At 39.6% G+C, this 21,177-nt stretch overlaps 1 long non-coding RNA gene across 1 annotated transcript in view; it reads left to right on the top strand.

The window, feature by feature from the left end:
• The window catches only part of LOC134421011 (uncharacterized), a 35,625-nt gene that overhangs the window by 13,757 nt on the left and 691 nt on the right, over nucleotides 1-21,177 (top strand). The gene's annotated exons all lie outside the window — the stretch shown is intronic.

The raw sequence follows: 21,177 nt of genomic DNA, 5'->3' as shown, positions 1-21,177 counted from the left end.
TTTCAGGCATAGAAATGTTGCTGTTCATTAACAGCACAGCTACCTCTTGAATAAATTACATTTAGCATGGTATTAGCATTTCATCAGTAATCAATAATTCCCTTCATCAAGCTAGTTGTAAATCTGTGAGGAAATTTACCTTTGTGCGGTTGCTTTCATCTTAAAATGATTGTACTAAATCCTACCCTGAGGCAAAAAGTCTCAATAAATACCCTAGGTGCAGTGTGTCTTCACCTTGGGGAAATCAGGAACTGACATCTGTCTCAGTGAGATTTTTGAGATGTTGCCCTCAATATTGTGACACCTAAGATCCATAAAAGTGAGATTTGTACTTTGCTTTCCCCACACGTTGCAGAGGGAGGAACCTGTTAATATACAAAGAGATTTGTTCAAGGCCAGGTTGGATGGGAGCCTGAGTCTAGAGGGTGGCATCCCTGCCCATGGCAGGAGCTAGAATTAGATGGAATTAGATGCCCTTTAAGGTCCCTTCCAACCCAGGTAATTCTGGGATTCTGTGTTTTGCAACATTCAGGACCATGTGCAGAGGACTGGATTTGGAAAGCAACATCAAGGGCACTTATGCTATGTTAACAGCTATCTGATCCACAAAGTATTTTACTATACCACCTGCTTTTATTTTTTTCAGCTTTTGTGTGCTAATGGATGTAGTAGCTCCAAGCACTCCTAAACTGCTGTGGAAAAAATCTTAACTTCATTTTGGTTTTGCAAAATTATCCAGAGACCCTCTATCTTAGGAAAATATCTTCCTCAGATAGAGGGATAATGCATGCAAAAATTACATCTACAGAATCTAGCTTTTTTTTTTTTTTTTTTTTTTTTTGCCCCTTTAAAGCCCCCATACCATTAGTATTGTGATCCTACTTATTTTTCAAAGGACGCCTGTATTTTCTGATGGCTTTATATTATCATTTCAAAGATTCCAAAACACCCAATTAGTACCCTAGCTGAACTAGTTCTTTTGAATCCATTATTTCTCTAAGAAAACAGAATTATTTCTTGGGTGATGTGTATGAAGTTTTACTGTGAGGGTAGTTAGAAGAATCTAAGGGTGCATCTTGTGTGAAGTATGCTGCTTTTCCTCTACTATTCCTGAATGTCATTGTGCTTAACTGTGAAAGCAGGCTTGGAGGAGATAACCCTATCAGTTGTGGGAACTTATGAAAAATAAATGCTCTCTGGCAATGCTTTTTGCAATATTTATGATTTCCCAAACTAGTACCTTCTGTGTTGCTGACTGCAAGGTTGCTGACCTTGAAAATCTTGCTGTTGCACAAGGCCGCACACCAATTGAGGAAAAAATGGGGCCTGGCCATTTTTCTTCCAAAAGTCACTAATCAAAGGGCTTTCCTCCAGCCCCCTGCAGACTGTTCTTTAGACTAGGTCTCTCATATTTTCAGATACCATCTTCTCACTGCTGACTGGCCACATGTACACATACTTTGCTTTAAGCCATACCAAAGGCTTAAAACCCAAGAGATAGTCAACTTTGTTCTAACAGCTGTCTCACTGAGAAACAGACCCTGTCTCAGTGCACTTCTGTGACTTTTCCTGATTTTGCTCAAGACAAAACCTTGCTCAGGTCTTCTGCAATTACCTTTGTGTGAAATGAGTCAGCAGCTGCAGGATTTCCTTTATTTGTCACCCAAACTCTTGAACTCCCAGACAGCTGCTACTGAGACTGCTTGGGTGGTGACTCCCCAAAGGAGGTTGATTTTTTTAAAAGAAAAATTAGATGCCCAGGTTTACAACTGTGAAGTAATGTGGTAATGGAAGTCTTTATTGGTTTTCTATTGGTAGCACTTTGAAATGTTTTGCTTGAAACATAATTTTAAAGCATTTTCCTTTCTCTTCATTTATCTCTGCTCTGCCAGCTTTAAAATGTTCTCTCTCAGACTTCTGGGAATTATAGCTTAGTGTGGTTTGTTTCTTTTTTTCCCTGAGTGAAGGTTTGCACTAAGACTGCTATTTGCTTTCCAATATTAGAATGTGTTGAATCCCTAATTACAGCAATCGGACTTGCACCTTGTTACACAGTAAAAGATAAAAACAGCCTTGTGTGAGGCTTCCCTGGTATCCATGCAGTCAAAACCTCATTAAGAGAAATGTTGTTCTGTCTACACCATCTCTCCCAAGCAGTTCTGGACAGGGAACGTCATAGGAGACATTTTAATGTCTCAAATTAATTTGAGCTGCAGCTTTTCACATGAAAATCTCCACTGCTCCTAAACTACATGGATTTTGAAGCACATGTACATTTACTTGATTGTTTCCTATTAAGAATAATTTCTTGGAAAACACAGAGTACAGGTACAAATTCTGAGCAGGAATCCTTAATTTGGAAACATTTTCTGATTTAAAAATAGCAAAATGTGTTGAGGCTTCCAATCACCACAGAAAAATAATTAATTGCATGCTAGAAGTTTGAGGCTAGAGTTCTTCCAATGATTCTTGTTGTTTGTGGGAATAAGAAACTATTTATAAATGTGAATTTTGTGTGTCAGCTATGTCCTTGCATTTAATAGAAATTTATATTAAAGCAATCAACAATAATCAAGAACATTCCTACAAACACACTGAGACTAATACCAAATCTAAGAGTATAAACTACAGTACTATTGGTTTTTACATCAGAATTATTATAAGAGTTATTGTCTTTGAAGGTAATTTAGCAAGAAGGTAGTTTGGTTTTGGATTTGTGCTGTTAGATAGATATGATAGCTTTCAGCTGGCACATTGCTCTAACAACAGTGACTTGGGTTCTTAGTACCTACTGCTTTTGTACACTCCTTAATGTAGGGTCTTCTAAGATGCCAGGTGTGCATATTTTGCTAGTTTTCTTTAGTAATACTATAATCATTTTTCCTTTATTTAAATACCTTGCTAATTCCAGTCCTAGCAGTGAAAGCAAGTTCTTACTCATGGCTTACACAGATGAGGTGTACTCAGGTTCATAATTTGGTATTTATATTTAAAATATATTCAGTGTACTTGATGCCAATACTAGTAGTTTGGGGAAACACAAAATTAATAAATGAGAGGTTAAACACTCCACTATCTCTTCTTCAATATATTCAATATCATCTCTGGGCCTGATTCTTACCTAATTTGGGGTAATTTAATGTTGGTTAAGCTTAACTGACAGGAGGGGAGTTATTTTTCATTTACTAGAAATAACGTGGCACCAGAGATTCATTTTTATATAACATGTCTTTACATTTCCTAATACAGGCTAATGAAGCTGAGCACCTGCTCAGAAAGTGATTGCTCCTTGTGATGATTCCCATCATGTTAAACTATCACCTGGGAAAAAAAAAGTCATTGTTTCCTTTTAATATGCAAGTTTAGGAAGAAAATGTCTGCTAAAATGTGCCTTTAATCTTTGTTACATAAACAGGCATGAGGCTTTATGAAACCAAGCTTGTATCTGCAAGGATGAGCAGAGTTTACCAGGAATAGCTGCACAGGGTCTGCAGTGACCAGCCCTTTCCCCTCTCCTTTTCTTAGGCCTTCACTCATTCTCATGCAATGAGACAGAATGGAATTGGAGAATGCTAATGCATTCACCTCCTTAGGTTGGATAATAAACCCCACATCCAAGTTTTTTAAAAGTTACCATCAGCAGAGAGGAAGCAGAAATGAAAATGCAGACTCTACCTGCTTATCACACCAAGTCTCTGATGGGTGCTCTCAGTTTCAAGATCTGTGGGTGTTGAAAGCTTGATCCTGCTGTTATTCTGTAAGACTGAAAGGACAAGATAAAAAATTCAGTATATTCACAGTATATACTGATAGTAATATTTTTCATAACCTTCATGAGCTTTGTAGAGAAAATAACATTTTTAAAGTGGAAAACAAGAGGATTATGTGGGAAATAAGGGAATCAAGAAAAATGAAGTAATAATCGCAGGTTTGGCACGCTACCCAACGGTTCAGTATGGGCATGACTTGCCTCATTGTGTAGTTTATATATGGCTTCATTACAAGCAAAAGTACAATTTACTGTAGAATCATTTTCTGGAAGGCCTGTTTTATGCATCATGTACTTTCCTGGCACTTTACAACCATGCTTAACCTGTATAAAATTAACTATATTTATAGGTGGTATCTGAACGAGCCAAACATGATTTTTTTTTTCTTCAGCTCATTTCCTAAATCAGATACAGTAGCTTAACTCAGAATAGAAGAAACATGATGAATTTCAGCTTTGGTGAGATGTCTGCAGCCCAGCTAGATTTCTCTCTTGTAATAAGATAGATTACCCACAGAAATTTCCTTTGGACTTGAAAGTGAGCCCTATGGCTCAGCTGGGATGAGGCCTATGCCTCAGACTGAAAAGCTTTTGTATGAGAGGAGAGTAGAAGGACAAATAGCTTTTACTTATAAACAAAGAAAGAGTGGGTAATTTTGAGGGTATTTTACCTCCACTGGAACTACCTTTCTGTTTAATGCAGAAGATGAATGATAATAATCAAACAAGTAATGTTATTGTAAAGTGGTAAGGTGGGGAGAGTTTTCTGCTGTGTGGGAAATCAGAAATCTTATCTGTTGTCAAAGTCCATGTGCATTCATCTTGTAGAATTATGCCTTCAGGTGGTAGCTAACCATCCCAGTGCTCAGTAATTACTCTTTGGCTTATTTATCAGAATGATTGTGTTACTGCCAGCATTTGAAGAGTTCTGTGTAAAAGAAATTCACATGTAGCTCACCTTCAGTCCTCTATGCCATCTATTAGCTGGCATTTCTGAACACCACAGAGTCTCTTCTTCAGAACACATATTGCCCTGAAGAATAAGTAAATAGGTAATTTAATTTTTTCTTTGAGGATAAATATTTATCCTGAAATAGAAGCTATTTTACCTACATCAAATAATGAAAAACTTCAGTCAATATACAATACAGGGCCCTGGCTCACCAAGATTGACTTTAATTTTCATTTCAGATCAAGTCAGGCATCTTATTCACTAAGTAGCCATTTACACTTAGAAAGGGAGACATGGGGTACACGAAGTTTTCAATTAGAGGCCATTATACACAGCTTAGAACAACCATATTTTGTTGTTCTTTCGGATTATTATGTAATATATTTTAGGGGAAAAAAGCAACAAAACTGTTTCTCTCTTAAATGCCTTTTACCCAGATAGTATTCATACAGGGTGTTTGTTAAAAAGTAAAGAAAATTTTGAGGATGTGGGAAGGACAGTATCTCAAAAAAAAAATAAAGAGGAAGATGTGAGAGTTTAAATGCCACCCTTCTCAGTGAAGTCAGCACTAGAAAGTCACAGGGAGAAGATTCAGTGTTGCAGTCCATTGTGCGATAAGGACGCGGCACGGCTGATAGCGGGAAGGTTCCCTGGCTGCCCATGCTCACAGGCCACAGCCCCTCACTGCAATGCTGCCCCAGCCTCTCCCTGCAGACCCCTGGTGATGGCACTGCAGTCTGAGAGAGCTGCTGGGCTCCAGCTCAGGAGAAGAAAAGCTGGTAATTCATTACCATTTAATGACCTTCCAGAGTGGGAGCTCATCTCAATAGCATATTAAAGCAATCCATTCAGGTATAACAGAATGGATAGGCCAAACTAGATCAAAAATCCCTGAGCCATACACTATTTATTGCCAGCTGAAAGATAAGCTTCACAGGAGGAGCTACTGTATATTTGCCTTCTGGTGTAAAACTATTTTTAAATCTCCAAAGATATATTTAAAAACCCATTCAAAGCTACCTATCAGTCTAAGGTCTGTGGGAAGAATGGCCTTCTGGCTCAAATCTTCAATGTGGACAGCATTAGTTCTCAGTGTAACATTTCAGGATTTAATATATTAAATTCATATATATGTGTGTATATATACATATAAGACATATATGTATATCTATACATATAAGATAGATAGATATAGACATTGTCATAGCAAGAGAACTCGTTGATAATAAAATTAAGAAAATTGGGGAACATTTCCCAAAGCAACAAGTAAACAATTCTGCACCTTATTTATGAGTATGGTTTGCTCATAAATAGACCCGAGACATTTTTTTACATATACCAGATTACTATTACCACCTTGGGAAAGCAATAGTTAAATTTAGGACCTGAATCTATGCTCAAAGGTGAGCAATAAGTCAGGGACAAATAGGTATGTGTTAATATAATCCCAATATATATTAAAAAAAAAATAAAAGAAAAGCATTTGTGCCGTCTCCTGCAGCAAGAGAAAGAACAAATTGCAGAGCAGTGCTAGTGGCTGTGCTTATTCACTTGCACACAGCTCTATGCAAACCAACCTTCACCTTTGTTCAGAAAAATGATGTATCTGCAAAACACTGGCTAGAACTCTCCTGTGTTCCTTCAGCTGAGCCTGCTGCTGGAGATGAGTCACAGAATCTAAAACCAGCTTTTGCATATCCAGTCACTATAAAGAGAACTAGAGAGCACTGTTTGAATTTGTTTTTTACTGAAACAAAACAGAGCTTTCTCTCTCATTATATTTAAAAAAAAAACCAATTCCACAGGTCTTGTAAAATGTCTTTAGAATTTGAGCACTAAATGACTGGGTGGCATAGAGAAGAACAGGTTGATTAAATGCAGAAATGTGTAGGAATGAATGTCGAAATCCATATTTGTTGCAGCTTATATTTTGGGAGACATCCTGCAATTTGCCCATATTGTGTTTGAATGAATAGTCTTAAGGTATAGCATAAATTTCAGGAATATGTAGTAGAAAGCTTTCTTCTTAGAAATCCCCAGCACTTTTAGGCAACACTGCTATCTACTGGGACACTTGTTCAAACCACACTAAGCCTTTAGAAATGGCAGGGAATAAAAATGTGGTGGCAGCAAATTTGGCAACAAGTCCAAGACAATGCCTGGATGGCTGAGAGCCTGACCCCACAGAGGGCTGTGTACCAGAGCCCCCACTGATAAATTGTGTAAAAAAAATAACTCTGCACTTGTAGCCAGCCAACAGCTAAAAAACTGCTTGGAGGCAGTGGGAACAAATACTTTGAAGGAAGGAGGTTCCCCATGTTCTCCCAACAGTGATAGGTGTTTGGACCAGCACAAGGGCACAATCAGTGATAAAAGTTGCAAAACTTGTCTGAACTGAAGAACCAATATGCTCATGGGTTTGGAGTGAAATGAAATAATTTTAACATCAGAGCCACATTTGGGATATCTAGGAGGTAATTCAGTCTTTCTAGGAAGTAATTTTTTCTGCGAGCCCAAACTTGCTCAAGATACCTGTGGTGGGATTATTTTGTAAAAATCATAGTCACCTGCAGAAACAAATCCGCTGTTATGAAAAGCTGGACATCTTTTCAACGTACCATCTAACAAGTGCTTTCAGAATAATGTTATTCACTTTATAGAAAATCACAAAAGCTGGAAGTGTTAAAAGTAGGACCCTTTAAAGAGAATATTGATTTAAATGAAAGCTACAAGTTCTGTAGAGTATGCTGGACATGCTTAAAAGCTCTTTAAATTGCAAACCTAATCTAACTTACAGAGAGGGAGACCTTGTTCCCTTTCATTTGGGGCTGGGAAGCAGAGTGGGCTTGAGCAGCAGAGCTTGTACATACATTTTCAATGACTCTAGTGAGTAAACATTAGTACCAGACCGCCTGTATCAAACCAGCTGCACAACAGTGGCTACAGAAGCTGCATTCTCTTGCCTAGATGATTTTACCTGTTAACACAAAAACTTGTTTGATGCATACGTGAAGAATTCCAGCGGTTGTCTTTTTGATGTTGAGTATGAAAGGGAATACACCTCATTAAAGGCACATCAAAAGGATGAAAATGCAATCATTAATCTATGTTTTATGACATTCTCCTAACAATGTGCTGTAGAAATCTATGTTGCATCAAAAAGCAGAAAGGTCCTGAAAAATTCCTGGAGTGATAGAAGGACTCTTATACTCTTCCTTTTTCTTTCTTTTAAATTTCCTGAGCCCTCCATTTTTTACCTGAAGGATAGCCATACTCAACCTCTTCTCACTGGTGCAATTTTAAAGTCTGCACAACAGAGGCAAGGTTAGAGGTGTAAAACATAAACACGTATCCACTGTGCTTAAATCCTGCATCTTGGCAATAAATTGCTGCATTTAATCTACTTGACTCTGAGCATAGTGAGCTGTTGGTGCAGTGTGCATACCCAGCCCTAAATTAAAGCAGGCTAATTTCTTCTCTGGCTCACCCAACTCCTCCCTCTAATGTACTGAGGAACGTCTCTCTGCCTGGTGACACCACCCCAGTGTCAGATTTAAATTGCATTAGATATTGTTTCTAATCAGGGAGGAAATCCATAGCTGGCAAGTAGGGCAGATCTTCATCCTCACTAGCAAGAGAGAAATGAGCTGGAGCTTTGGGTCAAGATCTCCAGTCCTGACTTGAGCAAGAAATTATGTAGTTGTGGGTAATTTACCTGACAGGACTAAGCCTGTAGCACTCAGCTGAGCATCTCTGCTGCTTGTGGAAAGCAAAAGAAGTTATCTGAAGCTTGAACGTATTTGGAAAAAATCTGCCAAAACAGGAAAAAATTCCCCCAGGTAACACCAATGCAGGCAGTTAAACTCTGAGTAAATGAGGTGCTGGATCCCTCCCCTGCTTTCCTTGCTCCTCCTTTGTGTCAGGTCCAGATGAGACACTGGGGGATGTCACTCCCTGTGCCAGCCTGCTGTATGTGCCCACAGATCTCCTCTGCAGCATCTGAGCACTGCAGTGCCTGGAGAACAGCAGCTTAGGTGGGGGTTGTTTTTAAGGAAATCCGCTATTCATTGAGGAATTGCTCTTTAAAGTTCAGAAGTAGGATTTTATTTTCATATGATTAGATGCACTAGAGCAAATAAAACTTCCTGAATATTTTATTGACAAGTTTTCTGGCAAGGATTTTCACTTAAACAGAAGCTGAAAACAAATGTTGCAGGAAGTTCACAGAAGATTGCTCCTTCTCTAACCTGTAAATGAGAATATTAAGACTGGAAATACACTTCCACAGTATAACATTTATCATGTAACAATAATGTTATGTTTTTGCTATTAAAACCAATAAATATAGTTGTAAATAATCATATAGATGTTCATTAGAGTAGATACTCTTCTGAAAATATTTTCTTTCTAGCTACTGAAATTAAATACAAATGACGAAAAATGAGACTTAAATATGTGCTGCCATATGGGAATTAGGAGAATTTAAGATTTCAGGCTGCAGGAATTGTCAAAGCAAATTTTTTCATTTAGAAATACTCCTGTATTACCTACTTACAGGGACATACATCATTCAGTCATGAAACAAAAGTGATATCATGTGATTTAACAGGATAATTAGCTATCCATACATCCATTACCAGATGCTAAGAATAATCATGCAATATTTCTGAGATACCTGTCCTAGTTGAAAACTTAACAAGAAAAATGTTAGTAATTCTGAATGAAGGATAAATTCAACATTTCTTTAGTCTTTGCATGAGCTTTTGAAGAAGCAAAACACAGTCTTCTATGTAATATATCCTCTTGTTAGTAATCATTTACATATTGTTACTACAAACCCAAAAGTAGAGGACTTCAAGGTCTTTCCAGCTCCATGTGGGCTCCTCCTGGTGAGTCTGGGGTTCCTTGCCACTGAAGTGTCCCTGAGACACAGAGATTCCTTTCTCTCATGCTTTCAAGGTTTTGCTACCCTGCAGGTTACTATAATCTTGCTTTCTGTATTGAATTTGGCACAAAGCAGAGCCCTGTGCTGTGGTTAAACCTGCAGCTGGCTGCACACCCCCACAGAGCACAGGGGTGGCAGGAGGCATGTCTAGAAAAGAGGAAAGACTTGCACTGTCAAGGATCCAGAGGCTTTTGTGATTAAAAAAGTGCAAAGATAAGGGAGGTCCTCAAAATGATGGACTTTTGTAGGAAATGAAATCCTGTTGCAACAACTCGAGAATACACTTTGAGTTCTATCAGTGCTTGGTCTCCTGGCCAAAGGTTCAACTATTTTGAGAACCTCAAAGTGTTAATTGTATTAATTGGTTGTGGGGAAATAACACAAGTGGGTTTTGCTTCCTTGCTAGGCTGGCAGTGAGAGGTGACTTCCTGCCTGCTGTTTTCAATCAGACAGGGCACAGGCAGAGGTGTCTGTCCCAGGGCTGTCCTCAGATACGCTTCACACACAGGCACCTCAGGAAGCTTGCTCTAGCAGTCAACAAGTCAGAAAAGCATCAGCACATTGGCTTTGGCCAGGGCAATGGACATGGCTTCAGGTCTGAGCTGTTTTCCACACCAGCCTCAGTGCTCTGCGGAACAGACCCTCACTCCTCATGCAGAAGAATGAGTAGAATTAAACCCTGACATATGTACATGTAATGGCAACTGTGCTTGTTAAACTCGAGCTGAATTCATCCTACCCTGCTTCAGCAGAGCGGCTGATGTTAAATCACATGTGCAGGCTTGCAGCAGCTCCTGTTTGAGCCCACTGCTGTGGTGTGAGCTATTTCTCCCTTCACTCTCACAGCAAACATGAGCCACCAATTGCCGGGTGCCTTGAGCCGTGTCCAGCCCTTGCAGCTTGCTCAGCTTTGCTCCTGCTGCACCCTCCAGCACTGTTTATTTGCATTCCAAAGCCATACACATCAGATCATGCACTAAAACATGCTTTGGCTCAACTAAGACCTGTTCGAAAGCCTAAGAGGGGTGAGAAGGAGGTTCTTTCCAGTAGCACTTCACAGGCAGGGAAGGATAAGGTTTAATATTCTCTGCCTAGGCTTCACAAAGGTGAGATTTTGTGTGTCATCATCATAAACTGCTTCCAATCTTTATCTCTCCCCCACACAGGAAATAGCACAAACAGTAATATAGCTGTCAACAAACCAGCTGAATCAAAACAGAATTTTTCTGAGTCACTTCTTAAATAATGGTAATTGAAGAGAAAAGAGTACTTCAAAGTTTGTGCTCAGACTTTTCAGCATTCAGCTAGGAAAACATCTCTGAACATCCCCCTTTTCTCTCAGGTTTTTCTCCCTTTACTCTGAAGGTCAAAGGTTTAATTTGTATGCTCGTCGCTCTCTTTCACTTTCCAACATATCCCTAATTGAAATTTGACACATATACCCATTAGCTGAATTTATTCTTTTTCCATGCTTCATTAACAATGCTCTTTGCTATATTACAACACTAATGCTCATCATAAAATGCTCTCCTATGCGATGTGACTTACAAAGGATGGTGATTGATGGTATCACAGGTAACATGGAATAACTTTAGGTGCTGAAATTGCAAGCTGTGGCAGGAATCTCAACAGCTATGGATGGATCCTGACTTTGCAAAGTCTATTAGAGGTGTAAAATGTCAGTAACTTCTCTGATGCTGCAGCATAAACCCGGCTAAAGCAAAATCCATGCACACCTCTGTTCTCTGAACCTGAGTCTGCCACCAGCAACTTCTGGCTGAACTAGATTGTAATCTACATTATTCACCTGAAATGTTGAATATAATTTTTACTACTAAATTGTCTACAATTGGGTCTTGTAACTAGAGAATGAAACTCAGAACCATAAATGCAAATGAGCTTTTCACTTAAAACTGCAATTTCCTTTCTGATGTACTGTACCTCTTGTCCATGAAGTTCTGTCTTTTTTGGAAAATGATATTTTCCTACGGTGTATAAGTTTCATTGGGTTGTCATGGAAACTGGCTCTCTCTTTTTCTTTCTTTCTCTCTGTCTCCAAGTCTTTCACCTTGAGAGTAAAATGGTTGTCATTTACAGCACATAATTTTGCAGGTTAAACTTTCTATGATCACTCAGATAGTGATGAGATACCACCCCAGAGCTCAGGGAGAGGGGAAATGGGGAGAGTTCTCAAGTGTTTCCAAAGGGGATAGTCCAATCCCGACCCCATTTCAGGGACAAAGGGTGCCACAGGCTCCGTGCTTTGTGTTCACAGGAGTGGCAAACAGGCACTGGCTGCGCCTGCTCCAACAGGGGATGTGCTGGCTACACCTGCCCCAGGAGCCTGCCTTGGTGGCCCTCAGCAAAGCCACATGTCCCCCCAGAAGTCCCCCCACGTGCGAGGTTGGCTGAGGGAGGAAAAGGTGACTGCTGGCCACAGTGACCCTGAGGGCTGAGAAAAACAAAGAGCCTCAGAGAGCAGAGAAATGCCTTTTAGCTCAGGAAACTGGGCTCAGTTTTACTTCATGGTGGCTGAGGTGAAAGCAAAATCTTGTAAGGCAAGGAGAGAATGTCACCTCAGGAAACAAAACGTGGTTTGGAATGATTTTCTGGATATTCAGTCCAGCCAAAGGAACGTACTGGAGGAAATGGGGGCTGGAGAGGCTCAGGGCTGGTTCTTTAGTTCAAATCTTTAGAACCTCCCCTTGCCTAAGACTGGTTTGGTTCAGTACCCATGCAGGGCTCCTGTGTCACAAGCTGTATCCTGCAAGGAAAATATCCGTAAGCCCAGGACCAGCACTGAGTGATGCTTTTGCAGTGGCTGCACTCAGGGGATTAGGATCTCGTGGCAGTGTGCACACCCATGGGTGCCTTGCCATGGCCACGTCACAGAGCTGCATAAAGAAGTCCAGAACATGATGCCCTAAACCCAGGGCCCAAAGCCATTCCCAATTAAAGGTAGATTCTTCACCCATATAATCTGAAATGTATGAAGGAAGCATTTGTCTATATAAAAAGAGTCTTAAGGAAAACTGGAAGGCAGCAGCTCGACAAAAGTCTTGCTGGTTTTTGTGGCCAACCTGAAACAATAAAAAATGGCAACCCTCACTGAGCTTTTAGCCAGAGGAGGCTGAGTTTGGGTAAATTTTGGATAATCATCTGAATCTCTGAATGTTGCCAGCATTATCTGAGGTTTACCAACCACTTGCTTTAACCCCTGCAAACCAATTAGCTAATGTGTTTGAATGCTTGAGGAGTGATTAGTCAGGTGGAGTCATTATAGCAGCACATATTTGGCAGGATGAAAAATGGATGCTAGAAAGGAGGTTATTTAGCAAATTAGTGCTTGAAAGCTAAAAGTAGCAGAAAAAAGGTTCATTGGGTGTTTTCTTTTTCTTTTTTGCACTACCAATTTCACCTATGGGCATCTTATGTTCTGTGTTGGAATATTGAGGCCAATAAAGGAATTTTTTTCAGCTTTTAATGAATAGCACTGCTGTGTGATGCATGATGTGAAAAGAAGGGGTTTGAAAAAAGCTTTGCAGGAGCACTACTTTGCACTTTTACCTGAAGAAGCACGTGAAAGGTTTTCCAGCTGTTTCCTGCAGATGTTGTACATATGCTTAAAGGTCAGTGTTCTTTTGAGAGCATTCATAGCCCCACTCACATTTAGATAACAAACAAACACATTGTGCCAGGAAAAAGTGTTTTAAATAAATAACATTACAAAAAAAGTCTAATCAGCAGATGAGGAATGAAAATCAGACCTCTGAAGGAAAACCTGACTAGTATTTTGGCTGCTGTCTCAGATTTAGAATGCTGGGACTGGTTCCACAGGAAAAGACCTTGGAGATGGCACATTAGGAGCAGGAGAAGCTGCACTGCCACATGGTTCTTGCTGCTCCAGCCACCCTGTCACTGACAAAGTTACCTAAATGTGTTGTCCTGCCAAGGGTGAATGCCTGGCCCCACTCAGCAAGAAAACAATCAGCCTTGTAAGTTACCATGAAATGGGAAAAAAATCACTCTCTCAGAAGAATATTGAGACTTTGAGACATCAAATTTTAAGATTGTATGATCTTGGGGGAGGTGGGGTGGGAGGGGAGTGGAGATGAAGAAAACAAATCAGATTGGGATCATTATTGAATTTCTGAGAAACCTAGAATGCAAAAGGTGCTCGATTCAGTGCTGGTTCCTTTAGGAGACAGGGAGGAGAAATACAGCATAGTCTGGCTCTAAAATGCTGTCTGCTCTGAGAATTGATGCAGATGATTACAAGTTATAGGTTTCACTAGGTCAGATTCTATTTATTTATGAAATTTCTCCTCTAATTGATAGCAGTGTCTTTTAAAACATAATCATGTAAAACTGAATAGTAAGACTTTCACATTTAGATGTTTGAGTTAGCAACAAATAGTTCTTCAGGCTGGCCTCTAAATGACCTCCAAGAAAATTGGTGATGAAGGTTATAGTTGTAGTAGTCTCAGATTAATTACTGAAAACTAAATTGCAACTCACAGGGTTTTACCTTGGCATATTTGGTCTTCATATTCTGGTGCAGCCTATGTAAACTCCCATCATGAAACTAAGTGCAGTTTTCCTTGAGCCTGTGTGATCCGTGCCTGTGATCTCTGATCAGGTCACCTGCAGGCCTGCTCAGGAACAACTTGTACAAAGACAGACCTGAGCAAGTTAAATACTCCTTCTCCACCCAGCAGTTTATGAGAGGTTTCATCAATGTATTTACTTCAGGTATTTATTCAAATACTAGGGGTACATTAGCAAGCTGTTCAGTACTTAAAGGTATCTATCAGCTGCATATAAGGGAAGTGCACATAATTACCATTTCTTTCTTTATGGTGTCTTATTACAAGAAAGTAGCACAAATTGTCCTGAGTTCTGTTGCAGAATATAAATTCTTCTCAATATCCTGGTGAATTTGTCAGAAACATTTTATAAGTCCAGTCTCTTGGTGTGCCCATTAAACATTTTCCAGAATGTTTTTCTTCCCTAATGAAGATATCTCGTTCCCTTTAACGGCTCCTGCTCTTTAGATTAAGCACATTCATTTTCTGCCCAAATTTGTCCACATATGCACAGACTTGTCTGACCATCACATCTAGGTTATGCTCATAGCCTGCCTTCTACAGGCTCAGGGTGACTTTGTGTTTGTCCCTTCATCTTTCCCTCTCTCACCCAGAGACTCAGGTTGTCCAGGCTTCTTGCCACTCATGAGGTGTCACTTTATTGTATTTGTAATACAACTTTCCATTTCTGGATGCGTTGGTACAGAAAAATGAGGCCATACTCTTAGTTGTGATTCCTCAGAACTCTTAGGATATCAAGAGAGGAACAAACTGCAGTGTATTAGTGTATTGCTCCAAGGGGGGCTAATTGACAAGACTTCTGCATTTGAATTCTGGTGCTCCCTCAAACGAGGCTGTGTTGTTTTGTTTTGCCTTTCAAAACAACAACAACAGTGACAACAAACCACAGGCAAGCTCCCTTCCCCCAAAGGAACAACAAGCTGCATTTGTGTATCAGTGGAGTTTTCTGGAGTCCCCCTTTCCCTGTGCTCAAGGATGAGGGCATGGGAAGATGTAGGTGCATCCTATCAGCCCAGAGAGACCACTCATGTTGCTGATCTGCTGCTGCCCCAGCAGGGCTCCATCCATTGATAAAAGTGAATGGAAAGCCATTTCACACAATTACCATGAGCTGAAAAAGAAGGGATCTTAGACTGGGAGTGAAGTGATAAAATGTCTGAACCTTCTAGTAGTCATAAAGAAAAGCAGCTAAATGCAGTGAGCCAAGAGTAGATAGTATAAAGGACTCTGAATGTCATGCAAAAGCCTGTGGCTTTGCAATATATCTCACATGGAGAAGCATTCTTTCAATTTTTAAGACAAGATAATTTAGGGAAAAGTAAAATTTCCTATTAAATTCTGCCTTTAAATTAGGTATTCACAAGAACAGGGAATATTCATTGGACAGAGGAAATCTTCATAGCTACTTCTGGGTCATCATTTCTCAGAGAAATCCAGCAAGAAGAGTTTTGGACATTGGTGTTCTAGTGCAGTACCTGCTACTAGCTCTTTGGTACCCTGAGGCAAAGTGGAGCTTCAGTCTGCCTGAAGAATGAATGCAAGGTGCTGCGGCAGCAGAGCTGCTTTTGTCTGCTGCTGATTCTGAGCCTGCATCAGGGGAAAGGAAATTGAGTAGGCCATTCCTTCAGGCTACCTGCAGACAATACGAATCAGTCTCATTCACATGAAGCACACTAAATATTGTGATAATTGCCAAAGTCACTGCTCTGGTTTCTGCTGTTCTTCCATACTGAGCTGCAACATCCCAAGATGAAAGGATAAATGAATGGAGACATTAGCTCTGCTCCAGCTATCAACCCCATGTACAAGGTGATTAAATTTTCAATGAGAAGGCACTGTCCATTTGCAAAATTACCTTCATTTGTATTTTAAAAATGCACTCTAGTGGCACAGTTGTAATTCTTGGTGGCTTTCCCTTCAAAAGCACCTCTCTGTGGGCATGGTGAGTTAATAAACCATAAAACAAAGGTTTAATTACAGGGAAAAAAATAAAAGTTGGCTGTGATTGGGAGGCTTATATACCTAAAGTGTTCATTTTGGTGTTGTCCATGTACTATTGATCCTAAAACTCTCTCCACCTTAATTCAGTTGTGTTTGTAGATTTAGGCAGTGATGCCCAGGCCAATGGGTTTATCTTCACTCCAAATCAAACCCAAATCCATTTCCAGTTTTGGTCACTGTAAATTGATGCTGGAGGCTCCCTCTTTCTCTTCTCAATATTTTATCCATACCAGTATTATTGTGATCATGACTCTCTCTATCTGTAGGTGGGTAAAATTGAATATACCCATTGCCATTCCATAAATAATAGTAAATGTTCATTTTCCCTGAGTTTTTAGAATGCTTTTGGAAGTTTGTTGTTTACTGCCTTCAAAAACACTTTGAATATGGCAAGAAGTGACTATCTTGGCAAGAATATTTCCAAGCCTCAAAGTTCCTTCTAAATACTCAGTGCAGGGATAAAACAATGACTGAAATCATGATTATTTGCTTAACTCTAGCTCCATTTTTAGGGTTATACAGCAGTTGAGCAGAAGTGTTCCCCTTCTGCTAATAAACAGTTAAGACATTTGCTTGGGTGACCTTTGGGACTCATCTGAGGATGAGGCAAGGCACAAGTCTAAGCCACAGCAGCAGGGAGCTGACAAGCCAGGGCTGTACATCCTTAAACAAGTTTGACTTATTAGAAGAAAAATGTAAGCTCCTTTCCTGTGGCTTGCACTGCACAGAGAGAGCCCTGTGACTACATGGTGTGCCGGTGTACCCTAATCTCCTGCAGCAAAAGGGAGCGGGTCAGCAGAACAAGTGGCACCAAGGCAGTGTGCAGCCTCCTCAGCTGGAATTCCTCACGTCAGCTTCAGGCACAGGGAGGACAGGCTCTCACCACAGTGTAAGGAAAGGTGGATCTGAGATACTTCCCAGCAAAATTCCAAGCTACTGCCTGCCAGTTTGCTGCATTTTAGTGACTGTGACATTCTTGACTATTGCTCACAAAGGAAAACAACTTGTTCTTTTTTCACTAGCCGTAGCCCATAGTTATGGCAATGAAGTGTAAGGGCATGGCTATGGAGATATTTATTTGGCCTTCATCTCCAATTAGCTAACAAATATTTGACTTTTCTTACACTCCTGCTTTTAATACTCAAAGGAAATCACATATGTAGTGTATAATAGACAAGGAGAAAGCCAGTGGATTTTCTTGTATTGAAGATATGACAGTTGAGAATCCACAGGAGTGCAAGTATGGAGTGAGGACATGAAAGCAGGAAATAAAAGGAAGGTACAAACTAGCAGATAGAGGAAAAATAGATTGCTCAATAGCTAAAAGACAGCTAAGATATGATAATTTGAGTGGAAAAGGAGATTTTGATGATCTCTTACTTTTATAAAATGATTTTTCTTTAGTTGGCAAAAACTGATAAGGGAGAAAAGGGGAAAAGGAAATTTTAAAAGTTCTATTTAGACTTTTGTTGCAAATTTCTTTGTATATGTAGGTATAATCTTCCTAATCCTCCTCTTCTAACTGCTTACAGGGTAATCATGACAACTAAAGGTCCCTATCTCTGATAGTCTTGAGATAAGGAAACCAATCACATTTAGTTGGATCTGTCTTCTGTCAAGCAAATAGCCCAGCAGAAATGTAGGTGCTTTCTGGATGGCCCCTCCCACTAAAGGCAGAATATTAAATGTTTTAGTGACTTTTGTTATGCTGAAAGAGTTCATGGTTGCTGTCAAATGGATCTTCACACAGAAGCAGAGTTGGCTGAGGCTGATGAGCATACTGGCTGCCTGTCAGCCATGCTAAAATAGAAAAGGCCATTCTGCTCCTAGAATGGCTCTGCCAGGTTAGACAAAAGGAGCTCCTCACCAAGGTATGAGGCCTCTGCAGACAATGACTCAGGGTTTGGAGAGCTGGGTGCTCCCAACCACATGAGGAGAACAGGGTCCATTTTTCTTGTCTGAACTAGTTTCTGCTGTAGGGGGCTGACAATCACTCTTGTGAAAGGCGCAGCTGAGGGGTGCTTCTGTGTGCAGCCCTGAGAAGGGGCACACACCCTTTGAGATGAGTGGGCTGCAGTGAGCACCAGCCAGGCCCTGGAGGCTGGAGCTGCACAGGAGGGAAAGCCAGGGTTACTGCTGCACTATTGGTGTACTCCTGACAGAGACCATCTGAAAAGCTTTGGAAAAGGGAGGCATAAAGGGAGGCTATGTCGGAAATAATAATGAGAAGAAATATAAAATAGGGGATAGTGAAAATGTGTGAGCAGAGAAAACAAGTGGGATTATCAGAGTAAAAGGAGACCAACGAGAACTTTCCTTTGGTAGCTGTCAACTTATGATGTCCTTATACCCTTCAATGACAAAGTGGAGTCCAGCTGCTTAATTATCTCTTATGATCTGGATGCAAACCATTCCTAATCCTTTCCTATTTGACCTGGCACCTTTATTACTTCTCTATTATTACTATTGCTATTACTGTTGCTATTACTATTGCTATTACTATTACTATTATTCAGTTATTAGTTATTGTTATTTATTCTTGTTATTTATTATTATTATACCAAAACTTTAAATTCCTTGCAATGAAAGGGAAATATTTGCCACCACCCAGAAAGGCTTCCTTACCTTGCAGAATTAGTCCCTCTGTTAATTGCTAAGAGGCAGAAGGTTGCAGAAGTTAACTACTAATGCTTTCTCAGTCTGCTTAATCAGGAAAGGGTCATATTACAGCCAAAATAAGATGTCCTTCTCATTAAGGCAATAAATTTCAGACTCAGATTAAACTATTGATCCAGGGACAGATTTGTCACAGAGGGCAAATCAATTAAAATTTTTGTTACCCACCAGAAGATGAGATAATTATTTGTTCTCCAGACCTTCCTGTATTTGCCAATTAACCCATGTTTATTTAGCCTACAAACTCTTGAGGAGAATGCCTGTGCTTAGGCTGAGCACATCTAGGATGATGGGGCCTTTGTGACATTCAAGATTAAACCATAGTTAATGCTTTTAGAATGTGCCAGACAGCAGCAGAATATTTGAGCAAAATTAATGTCCTCAGCTATTCCTCATTATATTTCTAACAGCCAAAGAACAGAAATCAGGCTAATTACAGGGAAAAGCAAATCAGAAATAAAGGTAATATTCTACTGATGACTCATGTCAGTGCTCTAGATTATAACTGCAACTATAACGGACAGTACATGAAAAGAACAGAAACCAATTAATTTTTAATCTGTTTCATCTTAAATTGTTAAACTGTTTCATAAAAGCAGATTTCATTATTGAATTAGAGCAGGAAAAGGATAATGACAAGATAAAACAAATACAGAGTCTCTAATTTGACTTCAATAATCTGACATCATCTGAGTAGAAGAAACATGGAAGAGTTTTTAAAAAGGATGACACAAAACTACTGTGTTTAGTACAGAAGGCAAAATCTTTCACTGTAGATCCAGGTTCTGTGACAAAGCTGAAAGAACGTAAATTCTCCTAATCAAAGGTAAAAAATTGATCTAATTAATTTTATCATTAACCTTCATAATTGAAAGGAAAAAGGGTCACCTTCACTGAGTTTGTTCAGTGTTTAGTTTCAGACTCTAAGCAAACTCATTCCTGTTAATAAAGCTACTACTCCCAAATGTTGATGCAATAATGTAGAAATTAATTAGCACATGCAAATGAAGATTACTTTTATTATAATGTACTACAGTTCCTAATTTATTATTCCAAAACATACAGCTGTTTTATTATTAATTTTTGAAAATTCTGTGTCTTAGTCACATGCAAGAAGTAGACTTGTATGAGCAAGACTGAATAAGGAAATTTCTAATAAGATTAGTATTTGCTTGGAATGTGTTTCATACTAAATTAGGGGTACCCTATTTTTATTTGTCAAAGCTGTGAATAATTATTACTCAAAACACACTATAGAATATAGTTTGGCTTTGCTGAAAGGTGGGAGGCAATTTCAGCTTTTGTGCTAAACCCACTGGAATAGGAAAGTTGGCACCTTGCCTGTTAAAATCCTTAAACCCCAAAGGTGGTAGCTTATTTACTTTATCAGCAAAATTGTATTCACAACACCTCAATGTCACTCACCTGGGTAAAGTTCTCTCAGCTAGTAACACCCTGGGAGTTGGAAGTTAGGTTTTATTCCTAAGATTGCATAATACTGTTTTGACTTCCTACAATAACGAGTTTCACACAAAGACCTCAAAGTCTCTGAGCAACCTTTAATGTAGATAAATACAACTGTACCTATAAAGTAGAAGCTCAGAGGGATTTGCTCAACACACAGGGAGAACTTGCCTGTGATCACATAAAATGTATTTTATCATTATGATGGCCAGCTGCAGCAGAGCACCTTTACAGGCTCTATAAACCAGGGAGGTTTTACTATTTCCTGGGACTGTAACTAAACAGATTCTATATATTTTTTTCCTTCACACCCTGTGTACCAATTACAATACCCACACAGAATTCATTACATTTTCTTTAATTCTCCAGTACAAGGGATCCCAGAGAAAAGCTATATCAAATCTGGTAGTATTGTGTCAAGGACCTGTGCAATTTTCTTGGTTAGACTGCTCAGAGAATTATCTTGGCTTGTGCTATAGAAATTTGGAATTATCCTCTACCTTTTTCAAAAATACTTCAAAATTATCTACCTACAGCCAACAGCTGCTTCCCAATGTGCCTGCCAGTTTCAATGAAGAATCTCTTCAACCGCCTGCAGAACCCATTTCTGGTATCACTGCATCCAGCTTTACTGAAGCAAATACAATAGTTTTAAGATCTATGTCTGTTCATCACTGAAGGCTCATGGAAGGAGAAAAGAGAAAGTACAGTGCCTTCTACCCCGTGCACAACAGCAATACCTATCCTATGAGAAATGTGGAGA

This window comes from Melospiza melodia, chromosome 8 (assembly GCF_035770615.1).
Source record: "Melospiza melodia melodia isolate bMelMel2 chromosome 8, bMelMel2.pri, whole genome shotgun sequence".
In the NCBI taxonomy this organism is placed as follows: domain Eukaryota; kingdom Metazoa; phylum Chordata; class Aves; order Passeriformes; family Passerellidae; genus Melospiza; species Melospiza melodia.
The sequence above is the reverse complement of the archived record's forward strand: the minus strand, read 5'-3'. Positions and strand labels throughout refer to the sequence as shown.